The 20,757-nt window shown below is 38.2% G+C and overlaps 1 protein-coding gene across 1 annotated transcript in view; it reads right to left on the reverse strand.

Annotated features, from left to right (window-relative positions):
- PPA2 (inorganic pyrophosphatase 2) overlaps window positions 1-14,244 on the reverse strand; it is a 125,142-nt gene extending 110,898 nt beyond the window's left edge. The window contains exon 1 of the mRNA XM_074040254.1: window positions 14,105-14,244. The gene's annotated coding sequence lies outside the window, so the exon portion shown is untranslated. The remainder of the gene's footprint in view (window positions 1-14,104) is intronic.
- Between the last annotated feature and the right edge of the window lie 6,513 nt (window positions 14,245-20,757).

A 20,757-nucleotide genomic window follows, 5' to 3' on the forward strand; every position in this document is an offset into this window, starting at 1 on the left:
GTCCTTCAGTAGGTGAATGGATAAACTATGGTACATTCAGACAATGAAATATTATTCAGCACTAAAAAGTGAGCTATTAAGCCATGAAAAGACATTAATAAACCTTAAATTTACATTACTAAGTGAAGAAAACCAATCTAAAAGGCTACATACTGTATGATTCCAGCTGTATGATATTCCGGAAAAGGTTTAAGTGTGGAGACTGTAGAAGCATCGGTGGTTTCCAGGGGTTAGAGAAGAGTGAGGGATGGATAGATGGAACCCAGGGAATTTTTAGCGCAGTGAAACTGCTCTGTATGATACTCTATGTGTGGATATATGTTATTATACATTTGTCCAAATCCACAGAATGCAGAATACCAAGAATGAAACCTAATGTAAACTAAGGAATTTGAGTAATAATGAGTTGTCAATGTAGGTTTGATTGTAATAAACGTAGTGCTCTGGTGGAGGATGTTGATAGTAGGGGATGGTGAGGAGATGTGTAGGGTAGGGAGAATAAAGGAAATCTCTGTACCTTCTGTGAAATTTTTTTGTGAACCTAAAACTGCTCTAAAAAGTAAAGCCTATTTAAAAACAACAATAATAAAAACAAACTATTATAGGAAATGGCTTGCATTCAGAAACTATGAACCAATATGTAGTATTGATAATTTGATATAGAAAAGTTTTCTATTTCTTTTCTCTCGCATTAACTGTATTTTCCATAAACATATTTTCTTTTCATCTAATGAAAATCATTGTTCTATTTTAACTTCCTATCTGGCTGTCAGAGTGGCATTAGGACCTTTACATGTCCCATTTATAACAGGCATCTGTTCTTAACCTGAATTGCCATTGCTCGAGCATCAGTACACACTGCCTCTTCTGCAGTCATCTGAAAAATCATTAATCATTTTATGTTAAATGGAACTAGGCTGCCCTGAGGGCCTTCTATGGATGGTTTTACTCTTTCAGAGATTCTAACGTACAGTTCTTTATTATTATTGAGAAAACTTTGTATAATTTTATTTTTAAGCAAATGCCCTTTCTAATTTTCATTCTGTAGACTTTTACCTGTCTCTTTCACCATTCCCACCTCTACTAACTTAATGAACAAAGCTTAAAATCTCAAAGGCCCTTTTATGAAAAGTTTCTGAACACCTAATTTGAAATGTCAAAACTCTCTTTTCAACATAGGCAACTATTAAATTGCAGCTAATTTTAGCTCCCAATTTCAAGGCCGCTTAATATAAATAGGCTGAGTTTCTGAATGAGGCAGTGGTTCACTAGTAATCATTTTCTTATGTTTCTTAGATCTCATATATTTCTGACAGATCCATATCTGTGTGATAATTTAGCAGGGTGTCTTTGGTGAAAGCTCTTTAAAAGACTGCTCAAGTCAAATATTGGAACATAGTTCTAGGTACCTTAAATGAAGAAAATACATATTTGGTATCGTGAAAAAGAGATTTATAATGGGCCTGATGCCTCTAACCACCTGAAAGAGAGCAAAGGATAGGTCTCTGAAACTCAATTTTGGTGGTTCAGACTTAAAAATGCCTAATAGCAAACAGTGAATTTTGTTTTATTTTTGGAAGTGACATTGTTTCAAGTTGTTTTCCTGACTTTCCACTATTAGAGGAGTCCCTGAGAACAAATACATTTGTTTTAAAGCAATTCTTAATTAGCAGCTTAGAGGAGGATGCTGTGAGCTGCCAACTCTATAATTCTTTCAAAAGTCAGAACAAGCCAGGACCTAGGATGAGGCCAGGAACAAGGCTGGAGAAAGCAAATTGGAGAGCTGATATGTTCTTGTAGGTCTGTTCCTAAACCCAGAAGCCTTAATAACTAAGACTCAGATGACTAAATATCTTATTCTACTATTTCGCTCACCAAAAAGTGACAAGAGGACAAATATCAAGATAATTCTTTGAAGAGTTTGTGTCCATCTGGAGGGAGGGAACAAAAAACCTTGTCACAGCATTTTATTTTGATTTGAAGCCAGCTTGTCTGATGAAGCTGAATGATAGGTATTTGGGAAGTGAGACTTTGAGAAAGGAACAGAAAAGCTTACAATGGATTCTAGGGAAGTTTTACTGTATATGGCAAAATGTAGCTCTTTCCTAACTCCCTTTGAAGTCTACAGAGCCTTCAATATTACTCATTAGTGCTTTTGGAGTTAGTCTTGTGTTTTCAGGAAGATGTAATATACTGAGACTGGCCTCCATGTGGTTCAGATACATGAGGGTTACATGCACATTTAAACAATCACCCATATACTGTATGGGTAAATACAGAATTTGCATTTAATTTTAAGAAATAAGCATAAATCTTCAGAGAAATTTAAGATTCAAGGAGTGTCATTGGGTCAGAGGTTCTCAAGGGGGCAATACTGCCCCCAAAAAGGCATTTTTGGAAATTGTCAGGGTGTTTCTGACGCCACAATGATTGAGGAGCGTTATTTCTATTTAGTATGTAGGGACCAGGGATGCAGCACACCCTGTAACACTCAAAAGACAGCTCTACACAAGAAAGAGTTGTGTGTGCACATTGTTCTCAGATGTCACATCAGAAATTTGTGTAGGTGAAAGAAGCCTGTTTTTTAAAATTATGTATCTAAGCCTAAAAACTGTCATTTTGCAAATAAATACCAAGTTGTTTTTTGCATTGTTTTCATATGTGCATGCTATTCGAGTCACTAATACTACACACTATCAATCTGCATTTATATCTGTCAGTTCCTAGTGGTTGTACATCAAATTGTAAACATAAGATTGCTTTATATATGTCTTTATATGTCTATTATTCTCCATCATACCTTCTTATATTTTTTGTAACAGTACTATTTCAGTTTTTAATCATATCAATAGAGTTATGTGATTATTTAATGTCTGAATCCTTTACTAGATTCTAATCACCAGAAGGGCGATAAGTTTCCCATTTTTTTTTAATCATTCTATATCAGTCACTACCATTCCCCCTGACACGGTACATACTTAGTGAAGATTAGTCAAATGAATGAAGGGTTGAGTAAAAGAGGGAGGGAAAACAAGAATCTTCTTTCTAAAAACATAATTTTTTTTTTTTTGAGACGGAGTCTCGCTGTTTTGTTTTTGTTTTTGTTTTTGTTTTTGAGATGGAGTCTCGCTCTGTCGCCCACTCTGTCGCCCAGGCTGGATGGAGCGCAGTGGCACGATCTCGGCTCACTGCAAGCTCCGCCTCCCGGCTTCATGCCATTTTCCTGCCTCAGCCTCCGGATTAGCTGGGACTACAGGCGCCCGCCATAACGCCCAGCTATTTTTTTTTTTTTTTTTTTTTTTTTTTTTTTTGTATTTTTAGTAGAAACAGAGTTTCACTGTGTTAACCAGGATGGTCTCGATCTCCTGACTTCGTGATCCGCCCGCCTTGGCCTCCCAAAGTGCTGAGATTACAGGCGTGAGCCACCGCGCCCAGCCCTAAAAACATAATTTTCAAACAAAAAAGACTTCTCAGCCAGGCACAGTGGCTCACGCCTGTAATCCTAGCACTTTGGGATTACCTGTCTTGGTGGTGTGTGCCTGTAGTCCCAGCTACCTAGGAGGCTGAGGTGAGAGAATCACTTGACCCCAGCAGGCAGAGATTGCAGTGAGCTGAGATGGTACCATTGCATGCCAGCCTGGGTGACAGAGTGAGACCCTGTCTCAAAAAAAGAAAGGAAAAGGAAAAGGAAAACAAAAACTTCTCAGCTGCTGAGCTCCTAACCCTTCTCATCACATGCATCATCAACCAAAATTATGAACCATTCTACATTATTTTTGGGGGGCCTGAAGTTCTTTTTTGGTGTGGGCATGAGTTCTAATATAAATAAAACCTTTTCATAATTTCTTGCAATGAATTACATAAGATTTATTTTAAGGAATTGCTTTTGGAACCCAAGGTTCTTTTGAATCCAATTTGAGATCTATTATTCCATGTAATTAGAATATGTATAAAAGAGAAAAAAATAGAAGTTCTACAGTTAAACCATTTAAAAACAAAATTAATTCCCACTGCTGAAGGCTTAAAGGGGAAATCTAGAAAATGGGCAGAGAAAATGGGTTGTATCACTAGATTTTGTTCAGGACCTATTTTTAACAATTTAGTAGCTCAACCCTGGAATTGGAGTAGAGTATTACCATGATTATTATATTTATAATATTACAAGGGACTTATAAGGTATCATTTGGAGCTGAAATTTCTCATAATTATTTTAGCCTAGAAGTAGTAATACTACTTAATCAAGTAAAACATTCTGGTTTTTTTCATGCCATTTAACAATGTATAGTTAAATCACATGTGATTCTTCTATGACAGATAAATTTTATGTCTAATTTAATCAATATCTAGAAAGACTAAAAGCTTAAGACCAAATATATTCTTCATGTCATTTGGACTTAGTTAAAATCAACTTAATTGTATTCTTTCCTATTTCCAAGGAATATATGGGCCCCAGGACATGAGCTTAATTTCACATAGAAAAAATCAATCAGAAAAGAAAATTCTACATGCCAACCACTCCTTTTTTTTTAGACAAGGGGGAATAAAATTAATTTCTCATTTTTCAACCAATTAAGTTTCTATTCTCTAAGTCAGTCTGTTTCTTGGACCATTTGTTTCTTGAAATTTGGATCAAAATTTATTTTAAAATAAGGAGGAAAAACGTATTTAGATAAGAAATAAAGGATAGTGCTCACTTGGGCATCACATATACTAAAACCGGAAAGAAGTAAAGGATAGATCTCTTATCTTCTCTTTAATCATGACAGTCTTAAAGGGGAATCCAATGCACCAACATAGTTGCTTTTTGTTTTGTTTCGTTTGCATCATCCTGCATTATTCTCCTATTTAGCTCTGCTTAACCACTTCTGCCAAGGTATTCCAAAGGGCAAAGGAGAAAGACTGTATGCCGCTTCTGTTTGCTAGGTGTTTGCAATTCTGAGGCAGAGTTTAGGGGGGTCAGTGAACCTGGATTTTATTTAAAGGATTACATTTTTATTTTCATTAACTTCTAACTAAAACGTACCATTTATGAATGCAGGCAACAAACCCTGTAGCAGTGTTAATATTATAGTGCCTATGATTCGTGCCTCCAACAGAAATGGCATATAATTGTTATATCACTTTCCGGATGTTGCAGATGACTCTATCATTTACACCCATCACTACTTCAAAATTATGGTAGTTATATCTGCTGCTAGATCTAGTTATTTAGGTCTTCAGTGAAGAAGCATGTTATTAGATCACAAAATTATTTTCTAAAATATTTTTGTAAATATAAAATCAATATCATGAGTTTCTTCTTTATATATTTAATGGATTTACAAATGGTATTTTGAGAAGGGTTTCATAGGCCTAATAAGGCTGCCCATGGGATGCATGAAACAAAAGCCATTAAGAACCATAAAGCAGTTATTTTCAACCTTATTAGACCTAACTTTCTCCTCTTTAAAAAATTGAGGTGAAATTCACATCACATACAATGAAGTATTTTAGAGTGTACTATTTAGTGGCGTTTAGCATAGTCACAATATTGTACAACTGTCACTTCCTTCTAGTTTCAAAACATTTTCATCATCACAGAAGAATACCTCATATCCTCTAAGTAATAACTTCCTGTTCCCCCCTGCCACCCGCTGACATCCGTTAATCAGTTTTCTAGCTCTATGGATTTGCTTATTTTGGATATGTCACAGGAGAGGAATCATATGATATGTGGCTTTTTGTGTCTGGTGTCTTTCACTTAGCATAATACTTTTGGTGTCCATCCACATTCTAGAATATATCAAATCTTCATTCCTTTTTATGGCTGAATAGTATTTCATGGTGTATCATTGTACATTACAATTTGTTTATCGTACTCAACAATAAAAAGGCAACCTATAGAACAGGAGAAAATTTTTGCAACCTAGTCATCTGACAAATGGTTAATATCCAGAATCTACAAAGAACTTAAATTTACAGGAAAAAAACAAACAACCCCATCAAAAAGCAGGTGAAGGATATGAACAGACACTTCTCAAAAGAAGACACTTATGCGACCAACAAATATATGAGAACAGACACTTCTCAAAAGAAGACATTTATGCAGTCAAAAAACATTTTAAAAAGCTCGTCATCACTGGTCATTAGAGAAATGCAAGTCAAAACCACAGTGAGGTGCCATCTCATGCCAGTTAGAATGGCAATCATTAAAAAGTCAGGAAACAACAGATGCTGGAGAGGATATGGAGAAATAGGAATGCTTTTGCACTATTGGTGGGATTGTAAATTAGTTCAACCATTGTGGAAGACAGTGTGGTGGTTTCTCAAGGATGTAGAACGAGAAATACCATTTGACCCAGCAATCCTATTACTGGGTGTACACAAAAAGGATTATAAATCATTCTACTATAAAGACACATGCACACGTATGTTTATTGCAGCACTGTTCACAATAGCAAAGACTTGGAACCAACCCTAATGCCCATCAATGATAGACGGGATAAAGAAAATGTGGCACATATACACCATGGAATACCGTGCAGCCATAAAAAAGGATGAGTTCATGTCCTTTGAAGGGACATGGACGAAGCTGGAAACCATCATGCTCAGCAAACTAACACAGGAACAGAAAACTAAACACCACATGTTCTCACTCATAAGTGGGAGTTGAACAATGAGAACACATGGACACAGGGAGGGGAACATCACACACTGGGGCCTGTCAGGGATGGGGGGACTAGGGGAGCAATAGCATTAGCAGAAATACCTAATATAGATGATGGGTTGATGCGTGCACCAAACCACCATGGCACGTGCATACCTATGTAACAAATCTGCACATTCTGCACGTGTATCCCAGAACTTAAAGTAAAAAAAAAAAGAAAAAAAAAAGACAATATAAATTTTTAAATGAACAATGGATTTAAGTAGACATTTCTCCAAAAATATATACAAATGGTCAACAAACACATAAACAGATATTAACTTCATTGGTCATTAAGGAAATACAAATCAAAAGAAGATACCAAAACAAAACAGCAACAACAACTAATGAGGTACCACTGCATGGTCACTAGGATGGCTACAATAATTAAAAACAAATAAAAAATAGGCATGGAGAAACAGAAACTCTCGTGCATTGCTGGTGGGGATATAAATGCTGCAGCTGCTCTGGACAATGGTTTGGTGGTTCCTGAAAAAGCTAAACATAGAATTGTCATATGACCCAGCAATTCCTCTTCCAGGTATAGACCACAGAGAAATGAAAACATATAACATATATCCACACAGAAACTTGTATATATCAATGGTTATAGCAGCATTATTCCTAATACCCAAAAGAAGGAAACAACCTAAGTGTCTATCAACAAATGAATGGATAAATAAAACTCCATTTTAATAGAAAATATTTTGTAACTTTTTCTATTCTTCCAAAATGAAACTGATAGATAATAAAACCTATTACACTCAAAATCTTCAAAAAATCAACATAATGCCTATTAAAGAAGGCATAAAAAATTTGTAATAAAACTGTATGTATCAAATAAAACTATATGTTCAATATGCAGATGTGCAAGCACCAGTCATATGGGGGCAGTTAAAATAATCCAGGGAAGAGATCTTACTTTGTGGACATCTCATGATGTAAATGGCATACTCACTGCTAAAGGAGACTTGTGGCTGCCAGACAACCGTTTGCTTAAATATCAGGCTCTATTAATTGAAGGTCCAGTGCTGCGACTGCACACTTGTGCAACTCTTACTCTTCCAGACAATGAAGAAAAGATAGAACGTAACTGTCAACAGGTGATTGCTCAAACCTACACCATGTGAAGGGACCTTCTAGAAGTTCCCTTGACTGATCCTGACCTCAACTTGTATACTGATGGAAGTTCCTTTGTAGAAAAAGGACTTCGAAAGGTGGGGTATGCAGTGGTCAGTGATAATGGAATACTTGAAAGTAATCTCCTCACTCCAGGAACTAGCGCTCAGCTGGCAGAACTAATAGCCCTCACTCGGGCACTGAAATTGGGAGAAGAAAAAAGGGTAAATATATATACAGACTCTAAGTATGCTTACCCAGTCCTCTATGCCCACGCAGCAATATGGAGAGAAAGGGAATTCCTAACTTCCGAGGGAACACTATCAAACATCAGGAAACCATTAGGAGATTATTATTGGCTGTACAGAAACCTAAAGAGGTGGCAGTCTTACACTGCCGGGATCATCAGAAGGGAAAAGAAAGGGAAATAGAAGGGAACCGCCTAGCGGATATTGAAGCCAAAAGAGCTGCAAGGCAGGACCCTCCATTAGAAATGTTTATAGAAGGACCCCTAATATGAGGTAATCCCCTCCAGGAAACCAAGCCCCAGTACTCAGCAGGAGAAATCAAACGGGGAACCTCACGAGTACATAGCTTCCTCCCTTCAGGATGGCTAGCCACTGAAGAAGGAAAAATACTTTTGCCTGCAGCTAACCAATGGAAATTACTTAAAACACTTCACCAAACCTTTCACTTAGGCAGTGATAGCACGCATCAGATGGCCAAATTATTATTTACTGGACCAGGCCTTTTCAAAACTATCAAGAAGATAGTCGGGGCCTGTGAAGTATGCCAAATAAATAATCCCCTGCACTTCAGGCCGTACATTTCAATCCCGTATCTTTAACCTCCTTGTTAAGTTTGTCTCTTCCAGAATCGAAACTGTAAAACTACAAATGGTTCTTCAAATGGAGCCCCAGATGCAGTCCATGACTAAAATCTACCATGGACCCCTAGACCGTCCTGCCAGCCCATGCTCCGATGTTGATGACATTAAAGGCAACGCTCTGGAGGAAATCTCACCTGCATGACCCCTACTATGTCCCAATTCAGCCAGAAGCAGTTAGAGCAGTTGTCAGCCAACCTCCCCAACAGCACTTGGGTTTTCCTGTTGAGAAGGGAGACTGAGACACAGGACTAGCTGAATTTCTAGGCCGACTAAGAATCCCTAAGCCTAGCTGGGAAGGTGAGTGCATCCACCTTTAAACACGGGGCTTGCAACTTAGCTCACACCAGACCAATCAAGTAGTAAAGAGGGCTCACTGAAATGCTAATTAGGCAAAAACAGGATATAAAGAAATAGCCAATCATTATTGCCTGAGAGTACAGGGGGAGGAACAATGATCAGGGATATAAACCCAGGCATTCGAGCCGGCAGGTGCTACCCCCTTTGGGTCCCCTCCCTTTGTATGGGAGCTCTGTTTTCACTCTATTAAATCTTGCAACTGGAAAAAAAAAAAAAAAAAAAAAAAAAAAAAAAAAAAAAAACCTTTAGATGGTCTGTAGGTCTTCCAGCAAAAGTGATGTCTTCCATTATAACTATTTTCCGATAGCCCCATGTGAACAATCTCTTTTTTTTTTTTTATCAGCTTAACACATTCTTTAAGAATCACCACCACCTTGACCACCCCTCCCCTCAGAAACATTTAGAATGAAAGCAAGAGAGAGGAGGGAGAGGACAAAAAAAAAGAAAGAAGGAAAGAAAATTAAAAGAAAAACAGTCCAGTTGGATGGATCCTAGTGAGTAATGAAGGAAAGTAGTAGACAAATAATATGGAGATTTATGGGGCTTATTTAAGCATGTTGGAAGATATCCTATATGTTATGGTAATCCAGTAAGGGGTTTTAAGCAGGTAGAGCCATGATTCAGCCAGGGATCCCTACCTGGTTGCAATGTGGCCAATGAATTGAAAGGGTGCAAGTGTGGAATCCAGGGGTCTGTTTAGGAGGCCATTAGAATAATCCAAACAGGACACAAGAAGGATATTGGGGGTGATGTGATAGAAACAGACTGCTCTTCTGCAGTCATAGAGTCAATGGGAAAGATACAGAAGCTGAGATTCCCAGGGTGGAACAGAAAGAATAAATTCAGCACAGAAGAAGTTAGAAGACTCTAATACGAAGAAGGACAAAGAGGACTGGGCATGGAGATGAGGAAAGGAATTAAGAAGAACTGTGAAGCTGAGAAAGAATGAGTTAAAGGGAAAAATGGAAATAAAGTTAGAAAGATGGGTGGAACTGTAATTTGGAGGCCTTAAAACAGTAGTGGTTTATATCTTTGAGCACCAAGTACGAAAAAACTGAAATGTTTGTGTACTTTAAAATAAATAAATAAATACAGTTTTATATTTTTAAAACTTTTTATTAGAAAAACCAATATTTGTCTCTCAGTTAAACAGGTTATTTCCCTCTTCTTGAAGAATTTCACTTTTGTTTTAAAATATCAAAATCATATAACTCATCTGCTCAATGATGTCTGGTGAGATGCAGCAGATTTTGTAGTTGAGAAAGACACTTCTGCAACCAGTCTGTTGTGTCTCTATTGACTTAGTTTCTAAGCTACTTAATTATAAAATACAATTTTTTCCTGGAGACACATAATATTGTGTTCTCTATGATAAGAGATTTTCCTGTTGCACATGAGATAAATAGCAATACTTCTAACACAAAGAAGTGTGCCTTAATTAACATACCTTGAATTAAAGGCCTTTCATGGCAGTAACCATATTGGAGTTTAAATTTTATGAAAAAAATGACTTCCCTTAGCCCCATTCCTGGTCTTAGGTTAGAAACTGCCCAAGGAGAGGTCTCCCAGAGCATGGGATCTGCACTTCTTGGTATGTTTTATTCATGCTATAGAAGTTAGCTTCCTTTATCTGGGAGGTTTCTGGCTTTTGCTTTAGCCAGCCCTAACCAGTTGTGAGGTGAATGCCATGAATAGATTCTCCTTATCTGCCAGAGAAGCCAGCAGCTCAGTTAGCAATAGCTGTGGTCTTGCACTGCCTAGGACAGTTTGGCTCCATCTGAAGGGGGCACAGGAGAGTGCGTAACTGAAATTAAATGGAGGCCTTGCTCACAAAGTGAAGTCACTCAAGGATCTCCAGTAGCTGTCACTACCTTTCAGTTTTAGAAGAAAGGGGGTGGGTATCCAATGGTCTTCAGTGATCCTTTTAGGACAGTATGAAATCAGCTAGAATGTTAATCCAATGCATAATCCTATACACTTATAAAAGCTCTGACCTAATTCTAGTATGTATACTTATAAAATATATCTACCCTGTTACGCCATATACAATGTATGTAGAATATTATTTATTGTACATTATTTTATTTTTACATTTTCTCTTTAGTTTTTAATCTAAACTTTACTCCAAGTGTAAATAATATCAAAATTACCTAACCAGTCTGCTCAGACTCTTTTTGGCTGGCTTTGATATCACAGTGTCATCTACAAACAGATAGATGAGACTTCCCTAGAGAAAACAAGCTACAGTCATGCACTACTTAACAATGGGGATATGTTCTGAGTAATGCATCAGTAGATGGTTTTGTCATTGTGTGAATGTACTCACACAAACATAGATGGTATAGCATACTACACACCTAGGCTATATGGTGTAGCCTATTGTTCCTAGGCTACAAAGCTTTATAGCATGTTATTACTACTGTACTGAATACTGTAGGCTAATGTAACACAATGGTAAGTATTTGTGTATCTAAACACATCTAAATATACAAAAAGTTACAATAAAAATACCATATTATCTTATGAGATCACCATTGTATATGTGTTCTGTCACTGACACAAAAGTCCTTATATGGTGCATGACTATACTAGCATATGCCTTTAACCGACTAATCTCTTGGTACTAATTTTTCAGTTATCAGCATGTTCTTTGTTAGAGGCACTTTGCTGTTTCTTATTTTTTGTTTTAGTGACTAAGAAATAAGTTTTTTTTTTAAGTAAAAGTTCAAATAACTTTAAAATAACTTCCCATTCACTATCTCCAATTTAAAATATATGTATTTGTATATGTATAAGTAAAAAATAATATGAAAAAAACTTAATCTAAAGAAAAAGGATATAGAAGTGACTAAACTAAGATGCTTTTCTTGTAACTTCTGGAAAACTATAGCTAGTCCTTAGCTGTAATTATAATTATTTTATCTAATTCCTCGCTTTTAAAATTACTACTATTAACTGATCACTAGTAATATTTAAATTTCTCCATCCTAGAAATGAAGCTTAACTCTTTCCTCAGACGCTAGATAAGAGAGCTTATGATGAAACTTTCAATCCCATTTTTAAACAGATAATTAAATGAGCATTTATCTCTTCATTTGCAGCAATCGTACATTTATATCAATTACTTTGCCTTTGCTTAAAACATTTTAGGTAGTCTTTTCTCGGAAATGTCTTCCAGACTAAGTTATCAGCCACTTTAAAAATGTCAGTCTTATCATCTCATAATGCTATTTCATTTTAGGCCCAAAAATGTTAATACCCAATGTAATCATATATCTTTTCCCTGCTCATATCTCTAAATGACTTTCAGCTTTTTTCAGAAACCAAATTGTTTAGAAGACAAAAATTTGTCATCATTGAGCATATTCCAAAAAGAATGCCTTAGGCTCTGGAAAAAAATACAAGTACCCATAGATGTTTGCCCTTTCAAATGTTCAAAATATCTTCAATTCTCTCATCTCATTTATTCTTCAAGACCTTTCTTAGGTACTATTAGTCTCATATAGGGGAATAAACTGAGGCCTGAAGTTACTCATTTATTCATTCATTTGATGAATACTTATGTAATGCCTGCTGGGGGCCAACACTGGCAGATCAGATATGTCCAAAGTTACATAGCTAGCAACTGGTAAACCAAGACTAGAACGCAGGTCCAATTTTTTGCCCTACCATACTGCCTATAGCAGATTATATATTCCAAAAGGTAAAAGCAGCCACCAATATTTCTTATTCCACATACTCTAGAAGTTTGCCACTCCTCTCTCAAGAGGTAGGCCAGGTGTGGTGGCTCACACCAGTAATCCCAGCACTTTAGGAGGCTGAGGCGGGCAGATCACCTGAGGTCAGGAGTTTGAGACAAGCTTGGCCAACATGTTGAAACCCCATCTCCACTAAAAATACAAAATTTAGCCAGTCATGGTGGCACATGCCTGTGGTCCCAGCTACTCAGGAGGCCAAGGCAGGAAAATCACTTGAACCCAGGAAGTGAAGGTTGCAGTGAGCTGAGATTGTGCCCTTGAACTCCAGCCTGAGTGACAGAGTAAAAAAAAAAAAAAAAAAAAAAAAAAGAGGTGAAGCTTAAATTCTTCTCCTTTTTAACCTAAATAGGCTGTGACTTGCTTGTAATTAAGAGAATGCAGTGATAGAGTGATGCAATATAACTTCTGAGGTCTGCCTTATGAACTAGAATCCCTGCTCTTAAAACCTTAAAGCCTTGCTCTCAAAGTAAGCAGGTTTTGTGTCTTGAGGCTGCCATGCTGCGAAGAAGTCCAGACTAACCCATGGGGAGATACCACATGGTAACACCATGAGAGCAAGATACACAGCCAGTCCCCATCCATGTCAATGTCTCCTCTGTTCCAAACCCCACCCTCATCTGATGGCAACTGCATGAAAAACCCTGAGCCTGAACTTTCCAGGTGGAAATCTACAGCAACAGTTAACAGAACACTATCACTAAGAAAATTCCAAAATATTTGTGATAACTGTCCATGTGGTAGAGTGTATTAATTACCCTAATTTTTTATTCCTCCCTGTATTTCTGCCCTTTCCAATGTGTCTTTGTAGTTCCTCATAGTATTCTTGATAGCCCTTTGACTATTGACATCTATTGGCTGATTCAAAATTGTTGGTAATCATCACCAAGTACATTATCTAACACCCACATGACTAATTCATAACCCATTATTGCAAAGCAATCCAATATTAGTTTCTACCACCTTAAGCGCAAGTGTTACACAGCACACTAACAAACTGTTCTTGTTGACACATGATTTGGACAAGTCAGTGAAACCTTGGGATTTTTCCTAGTTTTCTGAGATATTTTGGTCAAAATCCCCTTTGTTGGCCTAAAACCCCTTTTATCATGGAAACAAATGAAATTAGCAAATGATACCTTTTAACTATCGTACTTAAGTAAATCACACTAAGATCCCTGAACATCTACCTCAGAGGGTAAATTATACATATTGCAATAAAATGGACAATGTAATGTAAGATCTATCTTTCTATGTACATATACTTAAAAAAAAAAAAAAAAAAAGAAAGAAACTTACCTTTTTTTTTTACTTAGAAGTTGCAGGGGAAATTCCCAAGTGATAAACTTCTATACTCTCAATCATCAAAATAACAAGTAAACAAAAGGCCCCCAAGCTATCAGACCCCACTCTCACCCCAACTTCCCTCTTTAAAAAGCAGATGTTATAAATAGCAAGCAGTTTTTAAATATCACCATCTCCTGAGAAAGTATTTTTGTCACTCTGGCTAGTTCTCTGTAAGAGGTAATTGGAGAGAGGATAATGTGGTAGTCAGGCCTCCAGTGACAGGACTCAACTTTCTGCCCTTCCTCCTTCACTATGACTTAGGCGGGATTTTCCTGTGAGCACCCATCTCAGGAGAGTCATAGATTCAGCTCTGCCTATTTAGAACCCGGAAACAGTTTTCTGTCCTTCCCTCCTGAGTATTAGAATGACCTCAGCCTGATCAGGGAAAGGTTCTCCAGTTGAAAAAAGCTTGTGGAGATTTTTAGGGAAATTGGTATGGTAGACATTAATTGGTGTGATTGCCTGGCTCTCAGTGATTCCCCAGTCGTCAGCCTCTGATGCTCCTTATCTTTGAAAAGGGTTGCTAATTCTTCTACCCCCATTCCCATTCTAGCATATGGTCCAATGGGAACTGTATGCTCTTGTCTCCAGGGTGGGGGGAGGCTGAACATGGACTCATAACTCAAGCTAGGTACTATAGTCTGAGTATTTGTGTCTTCCCACAATTCCTATATTGAAATCCTAACTCCCAAGGTGATGGTATTAGGAGTTAAGGCCTTTTGAGAGGTGATTACGCCATGAGGGCAGAGTCTTCATGAATGGGATTAATGCCCTTATAAAATAGAGCCAAATGAGCTTGTTTGTTCCTTTTACCATGTGAGGACACAGCCAGAAGATACCAGCTGTGAGCAGGAAACAAGCCCTCACCAGACACCGAATATGCTGGCACCTTGATCTTGGACTTCCCAGACACCAGAACTGTGAGAAACACAATTCTACTGTTCATAAGCCACCCAGTTTATAGTACTTTGTTATAGCAGTCCAAATGGACTAAGATACTAGGCCCATCAGAGTCCTTCCTGGGATTGTTAAAACTGGAGCAGTAAGTAATAAAGACGTAAGTCTAGAAGTACCAGCAGCCATTCCCTGCCCTCCACAATGTGAGAAACCTGTGCAACAAAGAAAAGCAGAAACAGCAAGAGGCACAGAGCACGTCCTAACAGCATTCAAGTCTTTGGTTCTAGTTATTGAAATTTCTGGAATTATCCTAAGCCCTGCCATTCCAAGAGGGAGTTGTTTAATCTTGCATTGACTCTGGGGCCTTCACCAGCACCCTTCCAAGACATTCTTTTTATTGCACAATTTTGGTTGGATTTCTTTCACTCACAACAAAGAATTCTAACTTCTTACGAAACAAATAGCCATCTTGGATTCAAACAAGCAGTGTGAGAGTCCAGAGTCATCAGAGCCCCAGCCTTTGTCCCTGCCACAGTTAGTGCCAGAAATTGCTCCCCATTTTGCACAGTGAAAACTAACATGAATCCTGAGGCTCCTGTCTATAAAGAGCTCCTTATTTCAGAAGAGGAGAATGATTGTTTACCGTTTTTTTCCCCTTGTAGCACTGAAATCATTCCTAATTTTCAGTTCTTTCGTTGTTTTCCCTTTTAGTGACTTTAGCTTTTTAGAGGAGTTCTCAGTATGGCATGTGTTCTTCCACAAGTTAACAATCATTACCAAAACCAAAACTAATGGATAAGCACTTTCTCCTCAGATACCTGAGCAATCTTTTGATTTTGTTTTTTTCTGTCAAGAGTATCTGCGGGAAGAAAATAAATAGTTATATTCTCTTTCCAAAGCCTGAAACCTATCTGAGGAACCCACTAACCAAGGTTAAGAGAACTCTGCTTGTTGGTTTTTTGTTTGTTTTCTTTTTTTTGAGACGTAGTCTGGCTCTGTCGCCCAGGCTGGAGTGCAGTGGTGCAATCTCCGTTCACTGCAAGCTCCGCCTCCCGGGTTCACGCCATTCTCCTGCCTCAGCCTCCCGAGTAGCTGGGACTACAGGCGCCCGCCACCACACCGGGCTAAGTTTTTGTATTTTTAGTAGAGACGGGGTTTCACCGTGGTCTCCATCTCCTGACTTCATGATCTGCCTGCCTCGGCCTCCCAGAGTGCTGGGATTACAGGCGTGAGCCACCGCACCTGGCCCAGGGTTTTGACTTAGTTGGTAGCAGGGAGTAGATAGAGATAGGATAGTTTTATATCTTCATGAACTGTAGTTTCCCAAATATGAACTGGTGCCTTCCATTACAACCCTGCTGTTTGGTCTTGTAATCTGGAATCCACTAATGTAATCTCACTTGTCAATGTCTATAGAATTAACCTCATAGGTTAAGATGATCTCTAAGGTTTAAAGGTGAGAAGAGAGAGGGGGGCACAAAAATATACCAATATTTATGAAAATTAGATCTGTTCATGCTGGCTACTTTGGGCTAATTCTCTTCAGGCGTGATTAGTGATTCACTGCTAAGGAGCCTGATTTTCCCAAACCACACCTCATAGAATCTTGTCTTATGTTTCACTGCAGAGGGCCCTCAACTCTCATGTTTGTTTTTTCCTTTTTCTGTTGACATGTAATTGAATCCTTTTCAGGCAACTTTCAGCATCTCCCCATATTATTAAAAACCACCCCCTTTGAATGCTGTAAGGTGTTCTATCCACAGAGATGGAGGCATTTTGGCACCAGGTTCTCAGTGTCTCAATGGTACTGGACACAGAAGAGACTCAATAAAAATTTAGCAAGGAATGAATTTAATGTTTTGAGACCATAATGAATGCCAGAAAGAGACCCACAGAAAGGAAGTATGGCTACTTCAGGCATATTTTATTTTATTATTATTTTTATTTTTTTTGAGACATGGTCTCACTCTGTCACCCAGGCTAGAGTACAGTGGCATGATCATGGCTCACTGCAGCTTCAACCTCCTGGGCTCAGGTGATCTTCCCACCTCAGCCTCCCAGGTAGCTGGGAATTTAGGCACATGCCAACATGCCTGGCTAACTTTTTGTATGTTTTGTAGATATGGGATTTTTGCCATGTTTCCCAGGCTGGTCTTAAACTCCTAGGCTCAAGAAATTCATTTGCCTCAGACTTGCAAAATGCTGGGATTACAGATGTGAGTCATTGCACTCAGCCAAGGCTTATTTTGAAGTGAGTGGGACTTAGTATTTTTGGGGCCACAGACCCATTTCAGAATCTGAGGAAAGGGGCAGACATTTTCTCCCAGAAAGTGCACAATATATACAAAGTTTGCTTATAATTTTAGGAGATCTGTTGGCCTAAGAATCTGTAGATTTTAGATTATAAATTTCATTTTTTTCTCTCCAACATTTATTTTAAGTTTATGGGTACATGTGCAGGATGTACAGGTTAGTTACATAGGTAAACGTGTACCATGGTAGTTTGCTGCACAGATCATCCCATCACCTAGGTATTATGCCCAGCATTTATCAGCTGTTCCTTCCTGATGCTGTCCCTCCTCTCAACTCCACCCTCTGACAGATCCCAGTGTGTGTTGTTCCCCCATGTATCCATGTGTTCTCATCTTTCAGCTCCCACTTATAAGTGAGAACATGTGGTATTTGGTTTTCTGTTCCTGTGTTAGTTTGCTGAGGATAATGGCTTCCATTTCCATCCATGTCCCTACAAAGGACATGATCTTGTTCCTTTTTATGGCTGCGTAGTAATCCATGGTGTATATGTACCACATTTTCTTTATCTAGTCTATAATTGATGGGTTTTTAGGTTAATTCTATGTCTTTGCTATTGTGAATAGTGCTGCAATGAACATACATGTGCATGTGTCTTTTTAATAGAATGATTTATATTCCTTTGGGTATATACCCAGTAATGGGATTGCTGGGTCAAATGGCATTTCTGCCCCTAGGTCTTTGAGGAATTGCCATGCTGTCTTCCACAATGGTTGAACTAATTTACATTCCCACCAACAGTGTAAATGTGTGTCTTTTTCTCTACAACCTTGCTAGCATCTGCTGTTCTTTGATTTTATAATCATAGCCATTCTGACTGGTGTGAGATGGTATTTCAATGTGGTTTTGATTTGCATTTCTCTAATGATCAGTGATGTTGAGCTTTTTTTTTTTTTAATGTTTGTTGGCAACATGTATGTCTTCTTTTGAGAAGTGTCTGTTCATGTCCTTTGCCTACTTTTTAATGAGTTATTTGTTTTTTACTTGTAAATTTGTTTAAGTACCTTATAGATGCTGGATGTTAGACCTTTGTCAGATGGATAGATTGCAAAAATTTCCTCCCATTCCATATGTTGTCCATTTATTCTGATGATAGCTTATTATGCTGTGCAGAGCTCTTTAGTTTAATTAGATCCCATTTGAAAATGTTTGCTTTTGTTGCAACTGCTTTTGGCATCTTTGTCATGAAATCATTGCCCATGCCTTGTCCTGAATGGTATGCCTAGGTTGTCTTCTAGGCTTATTTTTATAGTTTAGAGTTTTACATTTAAGTCCTTAATCTATCTTCAGTTGATTTTTTTATATGGTGTGAGGAAGGGGTCTGGTTTCAATTTCCTGCGTATGACTAGCTAGTTCTCCCAGCACCATTTACTATATAAGGAATCTTTCCCCATTGCTTGTTTTGGTTAGGTTTGTTGATGATCAGATTGTTGTAGGTGTGCAGTCTTATTTATGGGCTCTCTATTCTGTTCCATTGTTCTATGTGCCTGTTCTTGTACCAGTACCATGCTGTTTTGGTTTTTATAGCCTTGTAGTACAGTTTGAAGTTGGGTAGCATGATGCCTCCAGCTTTGTTCTTTTTGCTTAGAATTGTCTTAGGTATTCAAGCTCTTTTTTGGTTCCATATGAATTTTAAAATAATTTTTTTCTAATTCTGTGAAGAATGTCAATGGTAGTTTAGTAGGAATAGCATTGAATCTATAAATTGCTTTGGGTGATATGGCCATTTTCACAATGTTGATTCTTCCTATCTATGAGCATGGAATGTTTTTCCATTTGTTTGTGTCATCTCTGATTTCTTTCAGGAGTCATTTGTAGTTCTCCTTGAAGAAGTCCTTCACTTACTTTGTTATCTGTATTCCTAGGTATTATCTTCTTTGTGGCAATTGTTGATGGAAGTTCATTGATGATTTGGCTCTCTGCTTGACTGTTGTTGGTATATAGGAATCCTAGTGACTTTTCACGTTTATTTTGTATCCTGAGACTTTGATGAAGTGACTTATCAGCTTAAGAAGCTTTTGGCCTGAGATGATGGGATTTTCTAGATATGGGATCATGTCATCTGCAAAGAAAGATAATTTGACTTTTGGCCAGGTGCGGTGGCTCACGCCTGTAATCCCAGCACTTTGGGAGGCCGAGGCGGGCGGATCACAAGGTCAGGAGATCGAGACCATGGTGAAACTCTGTCTCTACTAAAAATAGAAAAAATTAGCCGGGCGCAGTGGCGGGCGCCTGTAGTCCCAGCTACTTGGGAGGCTGAGGCAGGAGAATGGCGTGAACCCGGGAGGTGGAGCTTGCAGTGAGCCGAGATTGCGCCACTGCACTCCAGCCTGGGCAACAGAGCGAGACTCCGTCTCAAAAAAAAAAAAAAAAAAAAAAAAAAAAGATAATTTGACTTCCTCTCTTCGTATTTGAATACCTTTATTTCTTTTTCCTGCGTGATTGCTCCGTCCAGAACTTCCAATACTATGTTGAATAGGAGTGGTGAAAGAGGGCATCCTTGTCTTGTGTGAGTTTTCAAGGGCAATGCGTCCAGATTTTGCTCATTTGGTATGATATTGACTGTGGGTTTGTCATATGTAGCTCTTATTATTTTGAGGTATGTTCCTTCAATACCTAGTGCATTGAGAATTTTTAATATGAGGGGATGTTGAATTTTAGGTTACAAATTTTTATTGAAGCAGAATATTAATTAATATAGAAAAATATTCATAAGTATTTGAAAGTGACTTTTGGGGCTAGTTTCTGTTCACACACCTCATCAATTCTCCCTAGCCTACTGTCATGATTTAAATGAATTAAGCATTCTTCAAAACAGTCAATTAAAAAAAAAGGAAAAGGGCCCCATGTGTTGAGTGGTCAGCAAAACAAAACAAAACAAGAAACATGGAAAAGAATATTAATTCTTCCTCCTACGAAGTTCCACTCTTTATCCCAAGTTAGGAGATTCTTACCATATCTGGCCAGGCACGGTGGCTCACATCTGTAATTCCAGCACTTTGGGAGGCTGAGGTGGGCAGATCACGAGGTCAGGAGTTCGAGACCAGGCTGGCCAATATGGTGAAACCCCATCTCTACTAAAGATACGAAAAATTGGCCGGGCATGGTGGCATGTGCCTGTAATCCCAGCTACTCGGGAGGCTGAGGCAGGAGAACCGCTTGAACCCGGGAGGTGGAGGTTGTAGTGAGCTGAGATCAAGCCATTGCACTCCAGACTGGGCCACAGGGTGAGACTCCATCTCAAAAATAAAAAATAAAATAAAATAAAATAAAACAAATTTAAAAAAAGAGAAGATTCTTACCATATCCATACCCTCAGGCTGGATATGACTGTCAAGATTGGTGACATTAACGACTCCCTTTTAACAAGATTTTACCATCTGAATCCAAACATTTGC

This window comes from Macaca fascicularis, chromosome 5 (assembly GCF_037993035.2).
Source record: "Macaca fascicularis isolate 582-1 chromosome 5, T2T-MFA8v1.1".
NCBI classification, from domain to species: domain Eukaryota; kingdom Metazoa; phylum Chordata; class Mammalia; order Primates; family Cercopithecidae; genus Macaca; species Macaca fascicularis.